Genomic DNA, 22159 nt, shown 5'->3' on the forward strand with positions numbered 1-22159 from the left:
TCTTTTCATTAAGAGACAGCTCGCAATTATGTAAAACGTGTAAGTTGTGCCCTACGGGCAGCCCTCAGAGTCTACCTCTCTGCCCCAGCGTTCCCTTGGCTCCTTCCCCAACTAATAAGGACCCCCCTTCAACACAAACTGTCCAAAAAGAGATAAACAAAGGGGTAAACAATGAACCCAAGAGTGCCAATTATTCCCCAATTATGCCCCATCCAAGTAGTGGGAGGAGGAGAATTCGGCCCAGTCAGAGTACATGTACCTTTTTCCCTCTCAGACTTGAAGCAAATTAAAATAGATCTAGGTAAATTCTCAGATAACTTTGATGGCTATATTGATGTTTTACAAGGGCTGGGATGATCCTTTGATCTGACATGGAGAGATATAATATTACTGCTAGATCAGACACTAACCCCAATTAAAGGACTGCCACCAAAACTGCAGCCCAAGAGTTTGGCATTCTCTGGTATCTCAGTCAGGTCAATGATAGGATGACAACAGAAGAAAAAGAACAAATCCCCACAGGCCAGCAGGCAGTTCCCAGTGTAGACCCTCACTGGGACACAGAATCAGAACATGGAGATTGGTGCTACAGACATTTGCTAGCTTGCGTGCTAGAAGGACTAAGGAAAACTAGGAAGAAGCCTATGAATTATTCAATGATGTCTATTGTAACACAGAGAAAGGAAGAAAATCCTACTGCCTTTCTGGAGAGACTAAGGGAGGCATTGAGGAAGCATACCTCTCTGTCACCTGACTCTATTGAAGGCCAACTAATCTTAAAGGATAAGTTTATTACTCAGTCAGCTGCAGACATTAGAAAAAAACTTCAAATATCTGCCTTAGGCCCAGAGCAAAACTTAGAAACCCTATTGAACTTGGCAACTTCAGTTTTTTATAATAGAGATCAGGAGGAGCAGGTGGAATGGGACAAAACTGGATTAATAAAAGGCCACCGCTTTAGTCATGGCCCTTAGGTAAGCGGACTTTGGAGGCTCTGGAAAAGGGAAAGCCTGAGCAAATCAAATGCCCAATAGGGCTTGCTTCCAGTGCGATCTACAAGAACACTTTAAAAAAGATTGTCCTAATAGAAATAAGCCACCCCCTCGTCCATGCCCCTTATGTCAAGGAAATCACTGGAAGGCCCACTGCCTCAGGGGATGAAGTTCTCTGAGTCAGAAGCCACTAACCAGATGATCCAGCAGCAGGACTGAGGGTGCCCGGGGCAAGCGCCAGCCCATGCCATCACCCTCATAGAGCCCCAGGTATGCTTGACCATTGAGGGCCAGGAGGTTAACTGTCTCCTGGACACTGGTGCAGGCTTCTCAGTGTTACTCTCCTGTCCTGGACAACTGTCATCCAGATCCGTCAATATCCAAGGGGTCCTAGGACAGGCAGTCACTAGATACTTCTCCCAGCCACTAAGTTGTAAATGGAGAACATTGCTCTTTTCACATGCCTTTCTAATTATGACTGAAAGCCCCACTCCTTTGTTAGGGAGAGACATCCTAGCAAAACAGGGGACATTATACACTAGAATTAGAAGAAGAAAAAAGGGTAACTATACATACAGACTCTAAGTATGCTTACCTAGTTCTCCATGCCCACGCAGCAATGTGGAGAGAAAGAGAATTCCTAACTTCTGAGGGACCTCCTATCAAACATCAGGAAGCCATTAGGAGATTATTATTGGTTGTACAGAAACCTAAAGAGGTGGCAATCTTACACTGCCAGGGTCATCAGAAAGGAAAGGAAAGGGAAATAGAAGGAAACTGCCAAGCGGATATTGAAGCCAAAAGAGCTACAAGGTGGGATCCTCCATTAGAAATGCTTATAGAAGGACCCCTAGTATGGGGTAATCCCCTCCAGGAAACCAAGCCCCAGTTCTCAGCAGAAGAAGCAGAATGGGGAAGCTCACGTGGACATAGTTTCCTCCCCTCAGGATGGCTAGCCACTGAAGAAGGAAAAATACTTTTGCCTGCAGCTAACCAATGGAAATTACTTAAAACCCTTCACCAGACCTTTCACTTAGGCATTGATAGCACCCATCAGATGGCCAAATCATTATTTACTGGACCAGGCCTTTTCAAAACTATCAAGCAGATAGTCAGGGCCTGTAAAGTGTGCCAAAGAAATAATCCCTGCCTTATCGCCAAGCTCCTTCAGGAGAACAAAGAACAGGCCATTACCCAGGAGAAGACTGGCAACTAGATTTTACTCACATGCCCAAATCCCAAGGATTTCAGTATCTACTAGCCTGGATAGATGCTTTCACTGGTTGGACAGAGGCTTTCCCTTGTAGGATAGAAAAGGCCCAAGAGGTAATAAAGGCACTAATTTATGAAATAATTCCCAGATTCAGACTTCCGAGGCCTACAGAGTGGCAATGGCCCCACTTTCAAGGCTGCAGTAACCCAGGGAGTATCCCAGGCCTTAGGCATACAATATCGCTTACATTGCACCTGCAGGCCACAATCCTCAGGAAAAGTCGAGAACATGAATGAAATGCTCAGATGACATCTAAAAAAGCGAACCCAAGAAACCTACCTTGCATGGCCTTCTCTGTTGCTTATAGCCTACTAAGAATCTGAAACTCTCCCCAAAAAGCAGGACTTAGTTCATGCAAGATGCTGTATGGATGGCCCTTCCTAACCAATGACCTTGTGCTTGACAGAGAGATGGCCAACTTAGTTGCAGACATCACCTCCTTAGCCAAATATCAACGAGTTCTTAAAACATTACAGGGAATCTGTTCCTGAGAGGAAGGAAAGGAATTATTCCCCCCTAGTGACATGGTATTAGTCAAGTCCCTTCCCTTTAATTCCCCATCCCTAGATACATCCTGGGAAGGACCCTACCCCATCATTTTATCTACCCCAACCACGGTTAAAGAGGCTGGATTGGAGTCTTGGATACATCACACTCAAGTCAAACCCTGGATACTGCCAAAAGAACCTGAAAATCCCAGGAGACAACTCTAACTATTCCTGTGAACCTCTAGAGGATCTGTACCTGTTCTTCAAGCAATAACTGTGAGGAAAGTAACTAGAATCATAGATCCCCATGGCCCTCTCTTGTCATGTTTTTCTTTTTGCTGTTCTCTTACCCCCTTTAACTCTCACTGCACCCCCTCCATGCCACTGTACTACCAGTACCTCCCCTTACCAAGGGCTTCTGTGGAGAATATGGCTTCCCAGATGTATTGATGCCCCATCATATAGGAGTTTTTCTAAAGGAAACCCCACTTTCACCTCCATACCCATATGCACCTGCACTTCAGGCCATACATTTCAATCCCTGTATCTTTAACCTCCTTGTTAAGTTTGTCTCTTCCCGAATTGAAGCTATAAAACTACAAATCGTTCTTCAAATGGAGCCCCAGATGCAGTCCATACTAAGATCTACTGCAGACCCCTGAATCGGCCTGCTAGCCCACGCTCCAATGTTGATGACATAGAAGGCACCCCTCCCAAGGAAATCTCAACTGCATGACCCCTACTACACCCCAATTCAGCAGGAAGCAGTTAAGAGCGGTCATCTGCAAACATCCCCAACAGCACCTCGGTTTTCCTGTTGAGACGGAAGACTGAGAGACAGGACTAGCTGGATTTCCTAGGCCTACTAAGAATTCCTAAACCCAGCTGAGAAAGGTGACTGCACCTACCTTTAAACACGGGGTTTGTAACTCAGGTCATACCCAACCAATCAGGTGGTAAAGAGGGTTCACTAAAATACAAATTAGGCTAAAGCAGGAGGTAAAGAAATAGTCAAATCATATATAATATTGCCTGAGAGCATAGGGGGAGGGACAATGATTGGGATATAAACCCAGACATTCGAGCAGGGAGTAGCAACCCCCTTTGTGTCCCCTCCCGTTGTATGGGAGCTCTGTTTTCACTCTATTAAATCTTGGAACTGCAAAAAATAATAAATAAATGAATGAATAAATAAATAAAAACATCCTCACTTTATATTTTCTGGGAAAATACACTTTAAATTTTATGGTATTGCTGAATTCTACAGAAGTTTCCGAAGTATGCTCTAAAGACTATTATATATATGTATATATAGCAATTAATACATTAATATTAAAAAAAGAAAATGATCATATGAAGTTTTAACACCAAATAATTTGGAGAAATTTGTTAGACGGAATTAGATACGTTTAATATAATCGTTTTGGTTATGTAGGTTTTGTTTTGCTCATTGTTAATATTACATTCATAAGTATTTTAAATTTTAAGATATTTTTATTCATTAACTACTGATGCATTAAAAACTACTCCAAAACTTTGAATCTATGGAATTTTGAACAGTTCTGCTTATCTGGACCAAGTACCACTGATCTCTGGACTTGTCCATGCCTCTCTCGTCAGCTGGCTGGTCAGCCAGAGACTGAACAATCTAATATCCTCAGCTGGGGCAACGTGATGGTCTTCTGTTTTCTAGCAGGCTAGCCTGGGATTGTTCTCCAAGCAGAAGCAGGATTCCAAAAGAGAAAATAAAGGCATATTAAGCCTTCTGGAATTATACTTCAAAATCGCAATACATCACTTCCACCGTATTCTGTTGACCAAAGTAAGTCACAAGTGCAGCACAGATGGAATGGAAAGAGAAAAAGATTTTACCTCTTGATGAAAGTTACATTACAAAGGACATTTATACAGAACAGAATGGTGTATGGGAACCAATATTGTAATCAAACTACCATAGAATTTGAACAGGGAACTCTGTTTATCACATAGTGTCTTCCAAGATTGAATTTGTAACTCACATTTTAGAAATATTGATATACATGAATTTTATTCATTCAGCTTATTTAACAACTATTAACTGAGCACTACCTGAGTCCAGTTAACAACGAAGCTTTTGTTGTACAAGATGAATTGAGAACATGTTCTTTCTTCTCAAAATAAGTGGATCTTTCCAATGATAACATAAACCAAATGGTAAAAACACAATTCAAGGCAGCTTTCTATGCTTTCCCAAGGTAGGTGTAGGAGATTGTTCTATTGGCATTCTCCCATCAACCACACTTGGTAGTATTTACACTCCTATGTATACCCCTTGCCCAGTGACTCTGAGGTTGGCCATGTGGTTTGCATAACCAAGGGGACATTAGTAATGTGATGCAAGCAGAGGCTTGATAAATACTTGCACATGGTCTTTGTCTTCCTGAAATGCTGCCTTTTGAATCTATAAAACCACTCTCTATGAGAAAACTCAAGCTAGCCACAGGGGTAACTCGATGTGTAGGAAACAAAAGATCGAAACAATATCCAGATCCAAGATCCCAAGTGTATGGTGCTAGGTGACCTATTTTAATCAGCCCAAGCCATTCCAGTCCTAGCAGTTTAGGCTGTAGATATTGTACAGCAGGTACCAGCTATCTCTACTGTTCCCAGTCTAAAATTCTGACCCACAAAATTGTGAACAAATAAATATTTCTTGTTTTAAGATACTATATTTGGGGTGGTTTGTTATGTACCAACAAATAACTGTAAGACAAATTGATACTAGAAGTGGAGTGTTGCTATAATAAAAACCTAAAACATGTGATTTTGGCCTTGGGCTTGGCAAGTGGGCAACAGGCTTGCATATGTAGAGCATTTCTTATGAAAAACAAAGGCATACTCAGGGGGAAGAAAACAAAAACAAGAAGAAAACCCAGAGAGAATCATCCCATGATACAGAACTGGCCCTTGATAAAGGACAATTTCCTGCTCCCTGAGGCTGTATGGATTTCAGAATTGTTACAAGTCAGTGGTTGTTATGTGCCATATGTTCTCCACTTTTTAACTAGGCTTGTATACTTTAGTTTTACTATTACTGTTACATCATTAAATATTGAGTGTTTGGAGGTAGAGCTGCATCTAAGAATCTTCATTTGCACCTAAACCTGATTTAGATGACAAGATGCTGAGCCTGACACCATAAAGCAATATGATATTGGGGGTTTGGGGAGAAATATCATGTATTTCGTATATGAGAGATTTGTTAATTTTTTCTTTTTTTTTTTTTTTGAAATGGAGTCTCGCTCTGTCGCCCAGGCAGGAGTGCAGTGGTGCAATCTCAGCTCACTGCAACCTCCACCTCCCAGGTTCATGCCATTCTCCTGCCTCAGCCTCCCCAGTAGCTGGGACGACAGGCACCTGCCACCAAGCCCTGAGTTCCCTGTTCAAATTCTATGGTAGTTTGATTACAATATTGGTTCCCATACACCATTCTGTTCTGTATAAATGTCCTTTGTAATGTAACTTTCATCACTTGTATTTTTAGTAGGGACAGGGTTTCGCTGTGTTAACCAGGATGGTCTCGATCTCCTGACCTCATGATCCAGCTGCCTTGGCCTCCGAAAGTGCTGGGATTACAGGTGTGAGCCACTGCACCCAGCCCTGTTAATTTTGTTTTATATTAAAGGATGGACTGTAGAAAACATTTACATTGGTTGCTAACACAAACCCTTGCCTCCCAGTATTCACCTTCCATACAGTCTCCTCTCACTGTCTCTGAAATTGGCTATGTGACTTATTTTGGCCAATGGGATATTGGAAAATCTGATGCAAGCAGACACTTGCTAGGCACACACATTGGGTTTAGTCCTCATATACTGTACCCTCTTGAAGCTCTGAGACCACCTTTCTATGAGAAAGCACAAGGTAGCTACATGGAGAGGTCACATGGAGGTGAACTTAAGAAACCAGTCAGTCACTAAAATCAAATCCTCAGATATAAAACTTCAATAAAGCTATGGAAGCCTGCGTCTTCCTTTTTAAGCTACAGCACTTCCACTGTTCCCGCCCCAAATTTCTGACTACAGAATCAGGAACCAAGTAAACTGGTTGTGATTTTAAACCACTACATTTTTGGATTGTTTGTTACAGAGCAATATATAATTGAAACAACTGAGTATGCTGCAGGTGGTGTAAGAGTAAATATTGTTGTTGCAACATATACATCAGCAAGTATCAACAGTTACCTCAGGAGCATCACATAATGAAGAGTGTCCTATAACTTCAAGCTGCCCCACAGAAAAAGAGAAAGCCACAGTTTCTTCCTTTGATATGGTTTGGCTGTGTCACCACCCAAATCTCATCTTTAATTGTAGCTCCTGTAATCTCCACATGTCGTGGCAGGGACCTGGTGGGAAGTAATTAAATCATGGGGGCAGGTTTTTCCCATGCTGTTCTCAAGATAGTGAGTAAGTCTCATCAGAGCTGATGGTTTTATAAAGGGCAGTTCCCCTGCCCATACTCTCTTACCTGCCACCATGTAAGACATGCCTTTGCTCCTCCTTTGCCTTCTGCCATGATTGTGAAGCCTCCCCAGCCATGTGGAACTGTGAGTCCATTAAACCTCTTTGTCTTTGTAAATTACCAAGTCTTGGGCTTTTCTTCACAGCACTATGAAAATGGACTAACACATCTTTTCACTGGGATAATTGGGTAACTGAGACATAGCTTCATTACTCTGAGGTATTGGATGCACACACACACACACACACACACACACATAATTGACTAACTGCTTCCATATTATATTATAAATGAATTTCAAATTCTTAGATGTTAACTATAGGCTTCATATATAAATCTAGACAATCATATTACAAGCAAGTTATGTAAGCCTGCTTTTAGCTTTTAACTTCAGCTAGGTCTACAAACTTAAAGTAATGTAATGAAAAATCTGGCAAATAAAACGGAGACAATCTTGTTCCAAAGAAACAGATGTGAGGAGGGGCTAAGCAAGAAAGGAAATATTTCTACCACTAAGAGTACTCACTACATGTAAAACACTATGTTTTATATTTGGATAATCTAAATTGTATTCAACCATATCTCCATATGAGAACATTTTAATATGAAACCAAATAAACTGGGATTATGGAAACTCCCATTGACTTTTAAATAGTATTCTATAATTTTACAGTTTCCTATGTTTTGAGAAAATAATCTGATTGTTAATATTTTTCTGTGTATAAATTACTTACAAGCATCTATACATTTTAAATGATACATCTACAGTAGAAAGGAGAAAAATGCTAAGCATGTTTCACTGAATATGAATTAGAAATTTCCATATATAAAAATCTTAATAATGTATTCCTACATTTTGTCATACTTTCATGATCTATATTGATTGAAGAGAAGTTTTATGTTTTTATTTGTTTGAAATACTTGTATGACCTAATGATCAAGAACAAGGACCTTAGAGCTCAAAGTGCTTAAATTCAAACCCAGGCTCTGTTACTTCATAACTGTATGACCGTATACTTCTGGTTTCACCATGTTAAAATGGAGACATAAATAATAACTTCTTCAGAGCACTGGTATGATAAGTGAATAAAGTCACATATATAAGGCAATCAGATCAGTACCAGAAACAATGTAATATGCACTAAATTAGTACAAGCTGTTGTTATTTTTAGCAGTTTGGCTCCTAAATTTCTCTTCAATTTAGATAGATTGTCCATTCAGTCTTTTGTACTCCTTTTGGAAATGCTGATAAATTTTTAAAAAGAAAAAGAAAATAAACACTTACTGACCACCGCCAGGCAATTCTCTAAAAGTTTTGCTTATAGAAGTAATGTACCAATTCATTTAATTGTTACAACAACCTCAATGAGGCAGAAACTATCATCCTCACTTTGGAGATGCAAAAACAGAGCTTCGAATGGGTTAAGTAATCTGCCCAAGATACACCCCTAGTAAATGACACAGTTGGGATTCAAGGCAAATTTTGGAGCCCCAGAACTTGCAATCTTAATTATATTTTGTAACCTCTAAACTGCTCGGGATTATATAACATGTATTTTATTCTGTCAAAATTGTATCCTATTAAGATTATTGCCTCCAATAGTCTATCTGTTCAACATCTTTATCTCTGCAGAAGAGACAAAGCAATCAATGGAGCATAAGAGAATCAAGGAAAAGTTCAGGATGATAAGAGAGTTAGAAGAAAGGAACATTGCGATATACAAATCATTGCAGTGAACCATTTTAGGTAGTGTGGGCACAGGAATGGAAAAGATTGATTCTGAGAAGTCCCCTGCCCATGTGGAGTTAGCAGTCATTCCAGAAAACTCAGTGACACAATAAAATGATGACAAAATTCAAGAATCAGTACAAGTTAAGTGAGTACTAAGTACTAAGTAGGCAAACTAGGGTAGTGACATGCAAGGGTCAGGAGCGTGCTATTTTTGAGACTGTGCCAGAAAAGGCTTCTGAGTCCACACCATTTGCCTTAAGACCAGAGTGGCTAAAATTGCATGTTACAGGCAAAGGAAACAACAAAAACTGTGGCTTGAAGTGAGAGCAATGATGGTCTGTTTGAGGCACAGTGACAGCACTATGAACAGAGCACAGTGAGAAAGAGGGAGAGAGTAAGGAGATGAGGTTCTAGGAGAAGATGAAGATCAGATCACAGAGGGACTTTTACACCAGGGTAAGGAATTTTGAGTTATTCTGATTGAAACAGAAAGCCAGTGAATAACTTTAAGTGTGAAATTGATTCAATTTGATTTATGTGAATATTTTGTGTCATTCATTTATAGTGGTCACCATGCCTGCCCTGCTGTGGCAGAAATGCATGCCAAAATATGGAATTATGTTTGTTAGAGTTGGAAAAGAAGCCTTCATTAAAATATCCTTGTCTCCACCTACATAATATCTAACATATCTGCAAAATGCCTAACATATCAACTACCATTCAAACTTAATAGCAATAAAACTTGAACAACTGTCTTTCTTTACATATATATTTTTTCATTTAAAAATACACATCAAACATGACTTAAACTTAATGACCTCAAAATGTAATAAGAAGTGTAGTAAATGTGTAAGTTACAAGTGCGGCATTTTTATTAGCAAACTATGAATATTCTATGTCATTACAGAGTATTTTTTGTTTTGTTTTTAAAAATCTGCTTTTAAAGCCTGAATTAATAACTGATTGAAGTGATTACAATAAAGATAAAACTCACAGACTCCTGAGGATTTCATTAAATCTCTACAGCCTTCTATTTATATTTTAATTTTTTTCTCACTGCTTAGCACGCAAGTGGGAATTATTGGAACACAAAATGAAGGACTGTCCTCTGGGCATCTACAGTCTCTGCAAAGCGGCTAGAAAACTTTAATGTTTCAAAAGCAAACTCCAGTTTGCTTTGGATTAATTTTCTTGTAAAGATCTTGCCTGAGAGGGTAGTTAGAGGTATGAAACAATGTTTCATTTTAATGTCAAAGAGAAGTCGTTAAGTGACTTGCCCAAGGTCATCAATTGTCGCTAAAATAATAGAGAAAAAAAATTCCACCTCTTTATATGTGTTGCTCTGTCATTCACCAGATCAATGATTTACAGTCTCTGCCTAAAGCTGTGAAAAGCATAACCAAACCTCCTGATAGGCAACTGAAATGTTCACTTTTCAGGTGATTTTTCCCATTCGGATTTTGGCAAGCTATCCAGTGTGGTGTACTAGAAAGAACACAGGAGCCGGAATAAGTAATCCAAAGAGGAGGGTTATAATCTCAGCTACCACTTATATCACATGGCTGCCCCCCACATTTGCAGATGAATGTAGCCAATTGTCTGACTTTTAGTCAGGGGAAGAGTAGTGAAAATGGAATGTGCCACTTTCAGCACTAGACTGTGAAACCTCTCCTGGGCCTCTTTCGTGGTCTTTCCTTATGCACTTGATTGATAGAGATGAACAATGGAACTTTCAAAGGTATGTGTAGATGATGGAAACATTCAAAAAGTAGCGAAGATAGACATAAAGCTCCCCTCAATTTGACAAACTTTAGACAGATTTAGAGAGGTTTCTTCCTGACTGAAGCTTCCAACTTCTTTCCTTAGGGTGTTCCAAAAATTTGCAATTACTAATTCTTTCTCTGCCCCTTTGAGATGCAAATTTTCTACAACCCTGGAATGTCTTTCTCAAAAACCTGAGAGCCATCCCTTTGAAATGCAGTCATGAAGAAAGACAGAACCCCTACATCTATAGGAATGTAGGAGTCTGACTTCAGTAAGCACAAATAGCAAATGCAAATGGCTAATCAATGTGATTAGCACACTGACTAATGCCCTCCAGCACTCCTTCACTCCCTCATCAGAGTGCTTACTCTTCTCTCCTTTCATTTCAATGGCATTGAATTTATTCTCCTTCTCTGACACCAATAATCTTGACCTGTATTGCTATAGTCTTGAATAAAGTCTTTCTTGTTGGTTTGATAGGTCCTGTGCAATCTTTGACAGAAGTAGCACAAGTCACTATATCACCTCATGGATTTTTTTTTTTTTTACATTCACTATATAGTAACACTGTTTTGGACTTGTCATAAATTGAAAAAAAAATCAATTCTATTCTTTCAGTTATTAAGGAATTTGGGTTTGATCAATAGAACAATTAACTTTACCTTAATATAATCCCTAAAACAAACACTCACTCCTTTTTTTTTTTTTTTTTTTTTTGACAAAGCCTTGCACTGTTACCCAGGCTGGAGTGCAGTGGCACCACCTTGGCTCACTGCAACCTCTGTCTCTTGGGTTCAAGCGATTCTCCTGCCTCAGCCTCCTGAGTAGCTGGGATTACAGGCACGCACCACCACGCCTGGCTAATTTTTGTATTTTTACTATAGACGGGGTTTCACCATGTTAGTCAGGCTGGTTTCGAACTCCTGACCTTGTGATCTGTCCACCTCGGCCTCCCAAAGTGCTGGGATTACAGGCATGAGCCACCACACCCGGCCCCTTCTTTCTTATTCATCATTGTTTCCCTATAATCTTGAGAACACAGAAGAAGGTGAGAAAAAAAAAATCTAATTGGGAGGAGTCAGGAAAGTCTTCCAAAAGGCAACATTGATATAAAAACTTACTGAGAAAAAACTTTTCAAGAGCTGATATCTTTAAAGAGTGATAAGCACATACAAACCCAATACCACAGAAGTAACCAGGAGATGTCACAAACTAGCTTCAAGCTATAATTAGGTCACATAACATCAAAGAGTTTGGATTGATGCTAAATCAGTAAATATGGGCTAAATATCAAAATCTGAATCTCTTTGTTACTGGTGATGAATTTGAAACTTAGCCAGGGTATAGGTTTTTACTGGACCAAGAATGATAGAAAAAAAAAACTAAGATTCAGAGCACATAGAAATCAGAGAACTGAAGAACTCCAGGAACTTAATTCAAAAAGCTGAAGAAATAGCTAGACAGAAGCTATATCAAAGTCAAGAATATGGAACTAGCAATATACTGATCACAGATATTAGCTAGAAGAATGTAGATGGTTATTGCAGTAGTACAGGAAAAAAAAATAAGGACCTAAATGTGTGGCATTATGGTGGAGGGAAAGAATCAGATAAAAGAAATGCAATCCACAGAACTCTGTAATTGATAGACTTTGAGAGACTTTACAGAGGAAAATCCACTGGGCCTCAGGTTAATGGCTTCTGGCATAGGCAAATGATAGATAAGGTAGTCATTCACTGAAATTGAATGAAAGGATTTTATTGACAGTTTTACTGAAAAATAACACGATCATTTAGGATAAGGTAAATTTTGAAATCTTTATGAAATATCCAGGTTGAAGTACAAGTTTTTTAATAATTAAGAACATGAAGGATGCATCCTGACAAGAGTTGAAGTGTTTGGCAGGTTGTTGAATTTGAAATAGTGGTGACAGAGTCCACAGTGAGTTATACATGGAGTCATGAGTTGCCAATGAGTCAGTGACAGAGTAAAAGCAAAAAACTGACTCAGAACATGGGAAAAGACTGATGGCTGGAAGAGCTTGTCAGAGTCCACATCAGTTTGTTTCAGATAAAAATAAGTCAAGAACTCCATGGACAGGGATGCAATGACACCAACTTGCGGCTTAATAGAATAAGGAAAGGAGACTTTAGATAATACTCTGTTTACTGCCAAAATCTATCCTCAATTAAGCTAAACTTTGATTTAGCTTAAGTTAAAAAACAAACAAACAAACAAATATAATATGCAAGTAGGGGTTATCAGATTATCTATTTGATTCTTGGAATTAACAGCAGGCAAAGGACAGATTCGAGTGGCTGGTATTTTTGACTCACTGGGAATGGAAAGTAAGGATTTAGACTTAAGGATAGTTGGCAACAGAGCATCAGCTATCTGAGTCACAAAAAGATCACCTGCAATCAATACAAAACTTATTTTCCATACTTGAAGGTGTAGCAGGAGTTGGCATATGATATACTGAGTGAGGTGCTCATGAAACAGTGCGTGCTTTGTCTCAGCTAAACTAGTTAAGCAATAGTGGCATTTCATTTAGATTTTTCTCACGAAATAAACTCATTTATTATTGCCAAAATTAAAATAAAAATTTGTTTCCCTAAGTAGTCAAAAATTTAAAATTGTCTCAAGGGGATTATCAAACAATCAGCTCTATATAAGATTTTGCCTGTCTTCTTTTACTAGGCCTATTATAGACTTCTAATTAAATAAATATGTTTGTGCTATCTGTTACCGACAGAAACATTATTCCAAAGTCTTGAACAGAAAAATTAGGTATTGTCTTACATGACTGAAAAATTCAGAAGTTATTTGATCAGCAGTTGAAATAATGTTCTAGGATTTAGTTTCCTATTCTCTATCACTCAACTCTACTATCCCTAATATCAGTCCTATTCTCCAGTAAGCTTTCCTCTCTTGGTTTAAAAACAGCTTAAGCAGCTCAAAACTATACATGCTCTAAGTTTCATGTTTTATAAGAAAGTGTGAGATTATCCTATCCAAGACCACCCCCTCCACCATAAGGTTTCATTCATCTTATTGGCCCTGAATGTGTCATATGTTCATCTATGAATCCATCACTGCAGCCAGAGTAATGTGCTCTGCTGATTAGCCAGATCTAGGTAATATATACTTTTGTGTCTTCACAGTAAAATCAGCTTTATCCAAACCACATGGAATGAAACTGAAAGATACTACAGTTTTCAAGAACAAAATGTACCCTATAAATATATATACCTACTAAGTACCCACAATAATTTTTAAAAAATAAATAGAGAAAGAATAAATGAGTCCTGGGTGCAAAAAAGATACATATATATTTTTTTGAGACAGAGCCTCACGCTGTTGCCGGGGCGGGAGTGTAGTGGCGCCATCTCGGCTCACTGCAACTTCCACTTCCCAGGTTCAATTGACTGTCATGCCTCAGCCTCCCAAGTAGCTGAGATTACAAGGGCACACCATCACACTGGCTAATTTTTGTATTTTTAGTAGAGAAGGGGTTTCACCATGTTGTCCAGGCTGGTCTCTAACTCCTGACCTCAAGAGATCCACCCGCCTCAGCCTTCCAAAGTGCTGGGATTACAGGCATGAGCTACAGCACCTGGCCCTGGGTGCAGAAATTTGTCTATCTCACATGCAACATGAAAGGACAGGCCCACTAGACATCAAAAGAACACTTTGGGCTTAGACCATAAAAGATACCTCTGGTAATCAATAATGAGGATATTACAAGTTATTATCTCATTTGGGGGGCAGCATCTAGATCTCCTGATTTTGAGTGAAACTAGAGGTAAAAGAACACCCCAATAATGTCTCAATGGATGAAATATCATCCACCATAGGAGATGGGGAACTCTGAGACAAAAAAATTTTGAATTAATGGCATATACAGAGTAATGTTTATTTTACACTTGGACTTGTGGAGTAAAATTAGTATCTCTTCATAAGTATCTCAGACTTGCTTAGGAAGTGCTGACTTGAGCTTGCAAGGTTAAATGCTATTCCTGGAAGCATGGAGAGTCATCAGAGAAATACCAATATTTGAAGACAATGTACAACTTGGGATAATGTTCAAAATGACATATTCAAAAATTAATAAATATACAAAGCTATAGCCATTCAATAATGTAACCATTTACTGGAAACTATCTTAAAAACTATAGCTGTGACTCTACAGGATCATCACATGAATTTCAGAAAAGTGAATAAGGAGGAATGGAGGGAGTATTTTGCTTAATCATAAAGCCTCTTTAAAATAAATAAATCAAAGAAAACAAAATCCTTGACCATATATAATAGGTCATTTTTATACCAGTCTCATTTAACTTTCTTTAATGGAAGTATAAAAATATACAACTGTACTTTAGGGAGACTCTTTTGTTATTGGCAGCAGGGTTGTGTTTAATGTAAAAGATAATTATAAACTATAAATATAATTCCAACTGTAAATATGTGTGGAATAATTGAAGTCCTAGAATCTTATATTTTGGTCCACACACTCCAGCTGAATAAATAATGAAGCAACATGACCTCCAGTGATGACAGATAGGCTCAGCTTTTGACAATGTGATTCCTACATTTGCTCAAAGCTAAAACATCTTCAAACTTGATGAATAAAATGAGAATTCTGTTGCACAATATGAAATAAAACTCACTCGTATAAATTAATCATGAAAATCATGAACCTAGAGCATTAATTTGTGATGACTTGAGCTACATATAATTATACAAACATGTATTCTAAGTAGGAAAAGCAGAAGCAATTTTATAACATAGTACTCCATTTTCCCAGGATGGTACAGGGTTGATGGTTAATTAGTTTGCTCTCTTAGTTCACAAGAATATTTGGAAGTGAATTTATTTATTTTAGTAACTTTGTTACTTTAATACTTTCCCCAGGAGATAGCCTCCATGCCAAAAGCTAGTATCTTTAAAAGTCTAAGAAATTGTCTTAATTTGATTACCTGTATGTTTGTGGCTTTGAAATAAATAGCTCTCTAAAAAATTTACTGTATTAATTATTAAGTTATATAGTTTTCTTTTTTCCTCCTAGCACTTAATTCATTTATTTAAGTGTTTTTAATTATCCATAACATTTTTAGCCAACAAGTAATAAAAAGTCAAAAGAAACTAAAAGTTGAGATTTTACATATAGCTTTAATTACCCCTCAATACACTGAGACAGACTAACAGCTGAACATTTATGTATTTATTTATTTCATGGCAAGACACCAAATTTTCCTTTTTCTTTAAGTTGCTATAGTTAGCTGGAAATCTTTTCATTTTAGTCTTAAATTGAATCAACAGGGGGCAAGTATGCCTGCAGTTCAGAATATATCATAGAATGATTTTCCACTATAACTTTCCTGTGGGAACACTCCGCTACTAGACAAGTATTTTAGCTGCTTTCCATCAGATCATCTGTATTCAGTTATAGAATGCATAACTACTTTGATTCCTGTTTTATTTTTTATTAGATTGTGTTGTAGAAATGTATATTCCGGGTACATTTAAACAACAAATATAGATAAATCAAGCAGTTAGAGAAGAGAAAGAGATTCTTTTTTATCTCATTTGAACAAACATGTAAGTGCAATAAAAATTGTTAAGTGTTATTGCTTAAATTATGTAAGCCAAATTAACCAATCAGTTTTCTTAATTCTCTTCTATCTCTTAGCTTTACATATGCAGGGGAAGTTGTATCCAACAGTGAATGAGAATATAGATTCTTTTGTCATATTATCTGAGTCCTAATGTTTATTTGCTACCTATGTAACTATGGTAGTCAGAAATTATGTGGCACAAGTGACAAAACCCAACTCATATTATCTTGTAGGAAAAGAGAGAGAATCTATTGACTTCTATAACTGTATTATAAAAAGATAAATTCAGACATCACTGTATCCAGGGTCACAAACAAGCCAACAGCATTCTCTTGCTCCATCCGCCAGCTTTTCTTCCTCCTGTATTGCTTTTATTATCAGACAATTTGATTACTTGTGGTACTAAAGATGGTCACTGGCTGCTCCGGGACCGTACCATTCTTACAACTCAGGCAAAAATATTTCTTGAGAATGACTCTTATTGGCTTGAATTTTGTTATACATTATTCCCTCAACATGTAGTTGGAGAAAGGGAAATGCTGATTCACTATAGTCAGATGAAGGGAAATAATATGTGGCATAACCTCAAATACCAGATTGACAACCCTAGAAGGTTGTGGGGACAATTCTCAAAAGGAACAGATTGTGGACAGATAAAAAGACATAGATGCCCTTATGATAATATTGAGAAAGTTACTTAATTACTTTAACAGCTGACTCTCTCTTCTGTATATATAAAGGGAATAACACTATAACTTCTATAATGCTAAAGAGAATAAGAATTATCGGTCGCTAAGAGACTTCTTAAAAAGATTCTGAGAAATAAAAAGAAAAATAACCCTAATGGTGATTTAATAGAAGCAATGAAATCACAAGCAAAGAAAGTACAGGAATGGTCTTTAGGGAAAAAAAAAAAAAAATAGGGTCAGGTGCGGTGGCTCACACCTGTAATCCCGGCACTTTGGGAGGCCGAGGTGAGTGGATCACGAGGTCAGTAGTTCAAGACCAGCCTGACCAACATGGTGAAACCCCATCTCTACTAAAAATACAAAAATCAGCCGAGTGTGGTGGCATACACCTGTAATCCAAGCTACTCAGGAGGATGAGGCAGGAGAATCGCTTGAACCCAAGAGGTGGAGGTTGCAGTGAGACAAGATCATGCCACTGCACTCCAGCCTGGGCAACAAAGTGAGACTTCATCTCAAAAAAAGAAAAAAAAAAAAAATATATATATATATATGAGTGAATCTGTCACCTTGAAATAACCCTGAGCTTGAAATCGTCATAGAATTAGAAGAAGAAATAAAACGTTAAGGAGGTGAATTGACAGCATGTCTGAAAAGCAAGTGGCATCTTCGTGTCTTCTCATTTCTTTTCCATCTATTCTATGATTTTGCTCCCTGGGTACAAGTAGCCAAGTGTTTACTCTCAGTCAAAAAGAACAGAGTATTCTTTAAAGAAATGGAACAAACTACTTGGGAAGCAAATTAGAGCAAGATATTCACACCTCAGTATAGAGCCTCCCCAATCTGGTATTTATTTGGGTCTATGACACATTAAAGGCTAGCTCTGCATTGCATAACTTAGAGCGAATCCTGCAAGAAGATCAGCACTTGATATTCATTGTCCTCACAGGCAGCCTCAATTTTTTTTTTTTTTTTTTTTTTTTTTGAGATGGAGTTTCGCTCTTGTTGCCCAGGCTGGAGTGCAATGGTGAGATCTCGGCTCACTGCAACCTCCGCCTCCTGGGTTCACATGATCCTCAGCCTCCCGAGTAGCTGGGATTACAGGCATGGGCCACCACACCTGGTTAATTTTGTATTTTTAGTAGAGATAGTGTGATCTCAGGTGATCTGCCCACCTCGGTTTCACTAGCCTCAATCTTGAAGAGGAATGAACTCTATAGAAAATAGAATGATATGTACACATCTGTAAAATAAACTCATGCCAACCACCAAAAATTACCAACTCAAGTTCTTTTAAAACATGATGAAAGTATTAAAGTTTACTAGACATATGAAAACAATCAAAAGCAAGAGAGAACCAAAATAATACTACAATTCACTCTATACATAATAGACAACTCAGGCAACAGAAATAACTTTGTAAAATCAAGCATCCTCAATGATGTAAAATCAAGCATCCTCAATGATATTCAGGCCAGATTACTTTGCCCCTATAGAACAGAAACAGGATGTTATTTTAAAGCAAAAATTCAGGAATAAGAAATTCCAAAAGGAGACAGATGCAATGGGGAAAACTATCAAAAATGATTGAAGAAAATATCCTGGACCTAAGAACGTCACAAGTCTGAAAATTTTGAAGGTTCATACAGTGCCAAGCCAGATAAATAAAAGACATATCATTATGAAATGTTGATGTGTAAAAAAGACATAAAGGATCCTATAGATTACAAAGTAGAGAAAAAAAAGGACTAAATGTTGATTATAAAGAAATGAGTATCCTTCTCAATAGAATGTCAGATAATCTACAACACTGGAGCAATGCCTTAAAGTTCTGAGGAAAAATGATTTTGAACCAAGAATAATCTACTCAGAAACACTAAAAATTCAGAAAGAAGAAAGAAAGAAGACATTTTCTGACAAATAATGTACCCAGTTTCATTTTCAGGTGAGGCACCAAAACAAGAAGTGGGAATAAGTGTTTACCAAAAATAAATAAATAAAAAGTGAATTAGCCCAATTGGAGAGAAAAAAAAATCCAAGATGACATCAGTACACTAAATTCAGAACTTAATTTGCAAACGTAATGGGGAGATTGAGGGGATCTCTGAAGGGTAATGAACTCGGGCTGCAAAGAAAGCAGATCTCAAGAAAGTTTGGCAGGAAAAATAGTTTCCTAAGTGTCAGATTCTATCTGTGAATTATGTGTTCAATTTAGAACAGGTATGGAGTAGGAGCAAAGAATAGTGTCTTAAAAAATAATGGAAAAGATGTTAACCAATAGATTTTGAAATGAAAAATATATCCCATTCCCATATAAAATGAATAGCATGAAGAAAGATGGCTGGGAAGGAAGGAGAGAGGGAGAATGAGAGAGAGAAAGAAAACAAAAGGCAAGGAAACAGAAATTTGACCAGAAAAAGCCTAAAAATTAGTGGCCCAGATATGAAGCAACCAAAGTGTGGCGTGATTTCAATGACTATGGAATGTAAGGAAAAAAAAGTCTATTTGACCTTGACTGTAAGAATATTATCTTTCAAAGAGCCATACTGAACTTAACCAGATTTGGTCGGAAGTATCTAAAACACATAGTCATAATAATAAAAATGGAGCTTATTTTGCTTTCATCTTTTAGAATTTGTTAAAACAAAAGTGTAAGATTAATGTATGATCATACCAAAATACATATATATTCTTAACGATGGCCAAATAAAATAAAGCTCTACCTGCAAACATTTCGAACGCACTCATAGACAGGACAGGTACAAAGAAGCATAAGAATCCTAACAATCTCTTTACAGCGGTGAGTCAAGAGATAATTTTAAATGGGACAGGAAATAGAGTTTCCCACATTTAAAGTTACATAAACAACAGAATGACTTGTTGGACTTTCTGTTGTCCACATTACAAATCCTTTTAAGGTCTCCTTGTCTTGCTTAAGAGACCTGAGAACTGTATTTTCCCAAATTTCTTTCCCTGTGTGGTTTCAGGTTAGAGTTGAGCAACTCATGGGAGGAGGGAAGCCATGATTCTTTGGGGGCAGCTGTGGCCTAACACACTGGCAGATGTGAGACTCAAAGAAACTTCCTGGTGAAAACGTGAGAACTACTCTTTTTCCTGTTAGACATTAATGTAGTCAGTAAAAGCGATATGGTTGAGAATAGCAGGAGCTTCTTGAAAATTTCCTGAAAATTATTTTACTTTCTCCTTAAGACTGAGTCTCAAAGTGTCTATCTTGGTCTTACCTTCAGGAATGACTTTCTTGGGCTTGTCCCCAAATTTGCCAATGTTTGTGCAAATCACTAATACTATATTAAAATTTTTATCCTGGTATATATGAAATAGCATCTGATTTCCTGATCAAATCCTGGTTGATAAAAGCTATTCAAAAATGGGGAGAGGGAGAGGAAGTGGAAGTAAGTGTGAGTGCTTCATAGCATTCAACAACAATTAGAATTGATAAAACAGGAAGCATCCATATGGGTGGGCTGGGCCTGGAGCAGGTTTGACCAAGGTAAGGGGGTACAGAAACTCTTTTGTTAGAAATCCGTATGTATTTCTTATCATGTCTTTGTATTTACTCCTTTCATGACTTGCCTTCTGTATTACCCAGTTTTTCAATATAGTAGTTAGATTCCTATTGCTGCTATAACAAATTACCATAAACTTGTGGCTTGAATCAATGCATATTTATTATCTTACAGTTCTGGATGTGAGGGTGTCTAAAATGAGTCTCACTGGACTAAAATTAAGATTTCAGCAAGGCTGTGTTACTTTTATTTATTTTTTCTTGAGTTTTGCTCTTGTTGCCCAGGCTGGAGTGCAATGGTGCAATCTCAGCTCACCACAACCTCTGCCTCCTGGGTTCAAGCAATTCTCCTGCCTCAGCCTTCATTGTAGCTGGGATTATAGGCACGCTCCACCACGCCCGGCTAATTTTGTATTTTTAGTAGAGACAGGTTTTCTCCATGTTGGTCAGGCTGGTCTCGAACTCTCTACCTCAGGTGATCGGCCGGTCTTGGCCTCCCAAAGTGCTGGGATTACAGGCATGAGCCACCATGCTTGGCCAAGGCTGTGTTACCTCTGAAAGCCCTAGGTGAGAATCAGTTTCCTTGCCTTTTCCAGATTATACAGGCTGCCTGCATTCTTTGGCTTGTGGCCACTTTTGTCTTCTGAGTGAGCAGATCAGCTTATTCAAACTTCTTTCTCATTCTGACTCCATTCTATCTCCCTCTTCCATTTTAAAAGACCCTTGTGATTGCATTGGGTCCATCAAGATAACCCAAAATAATCTTATTTTAAGGTCAGTTGATAAACAACTGTAATTCCATTTGCAATTTTAATTCCTCTTTGCTGTTTCCCAGCTTATCTTTGGGAGGTGCACAGAATTATCTCATATTAAGACCCTTCTCCATTCTTAAAATTTTTTAGTGTAAAAGGATTTTGAGGGGGCAGGGGAAGCATAGAGCCTGTCCTGTAGATAAGACACTTATTTCATTACTTCCATGCACATGCGATGCTAATCCGTATCTGCTATGCTAAGGATTTGAATTAAAGAAAAGTGTATTAATTAATTAATTTATTTATTCTACTTTTAAAATACCTACTATGTATGAGACAATATGCTAAACACTGGGATTATGGGGTAAATATATTAAACACAGCCTTGGTGATTGCAATGAGTGAGAAAATAAAATGTACAACTATAAGTTTAAAGATGTTATCTTTTTAAAAATTTTTATTTTAAGTTCAGGGGTACAAGTGCAGGTTTGTTACATAGGTGAACTTGTGTCATGGGGGTTTGTTGTACAGATTATTTCGTCACCTAGGTATTAAGGCTAGTACTTTTTTTTTTTCTGATCCTCTCCCTCCTCCCACCCTCCACCCTCCACCCTCCAAAAGACCCCAGTGTGTGTTGATCTCCTCTATGTGTCGTGTGTTCTCATAATTTAGCTCCCACTTATAAGTGAGAACAGGCAATACATGGTTTTCTGTTCCATCATGCATAGGATGATGGCCTCCAGCTCCATTCATGTCCCTGAAAGGGAAAGGATCTTGTTCTTTTTTATGGCTGCATAGTATTCTATGGTGTATATGTACCACATTTTT

This window comes from Hylobates moloch, unplaced genomic scaffold (genome assembly GCF_009828535.3).
Source record: "Hylobates moloch isolate HMO894 unplaced genomic scaffold, HMol_V3 SCAFFOLD_12, whole genome shotgun sequence".
Taxonomy (NCBI): domain Eukaryota; kingdom Metazoa; phylum Chordata; class Mammalia; order Primates; family Hylobatidae; genus Hylobates; species Hylobates moloch.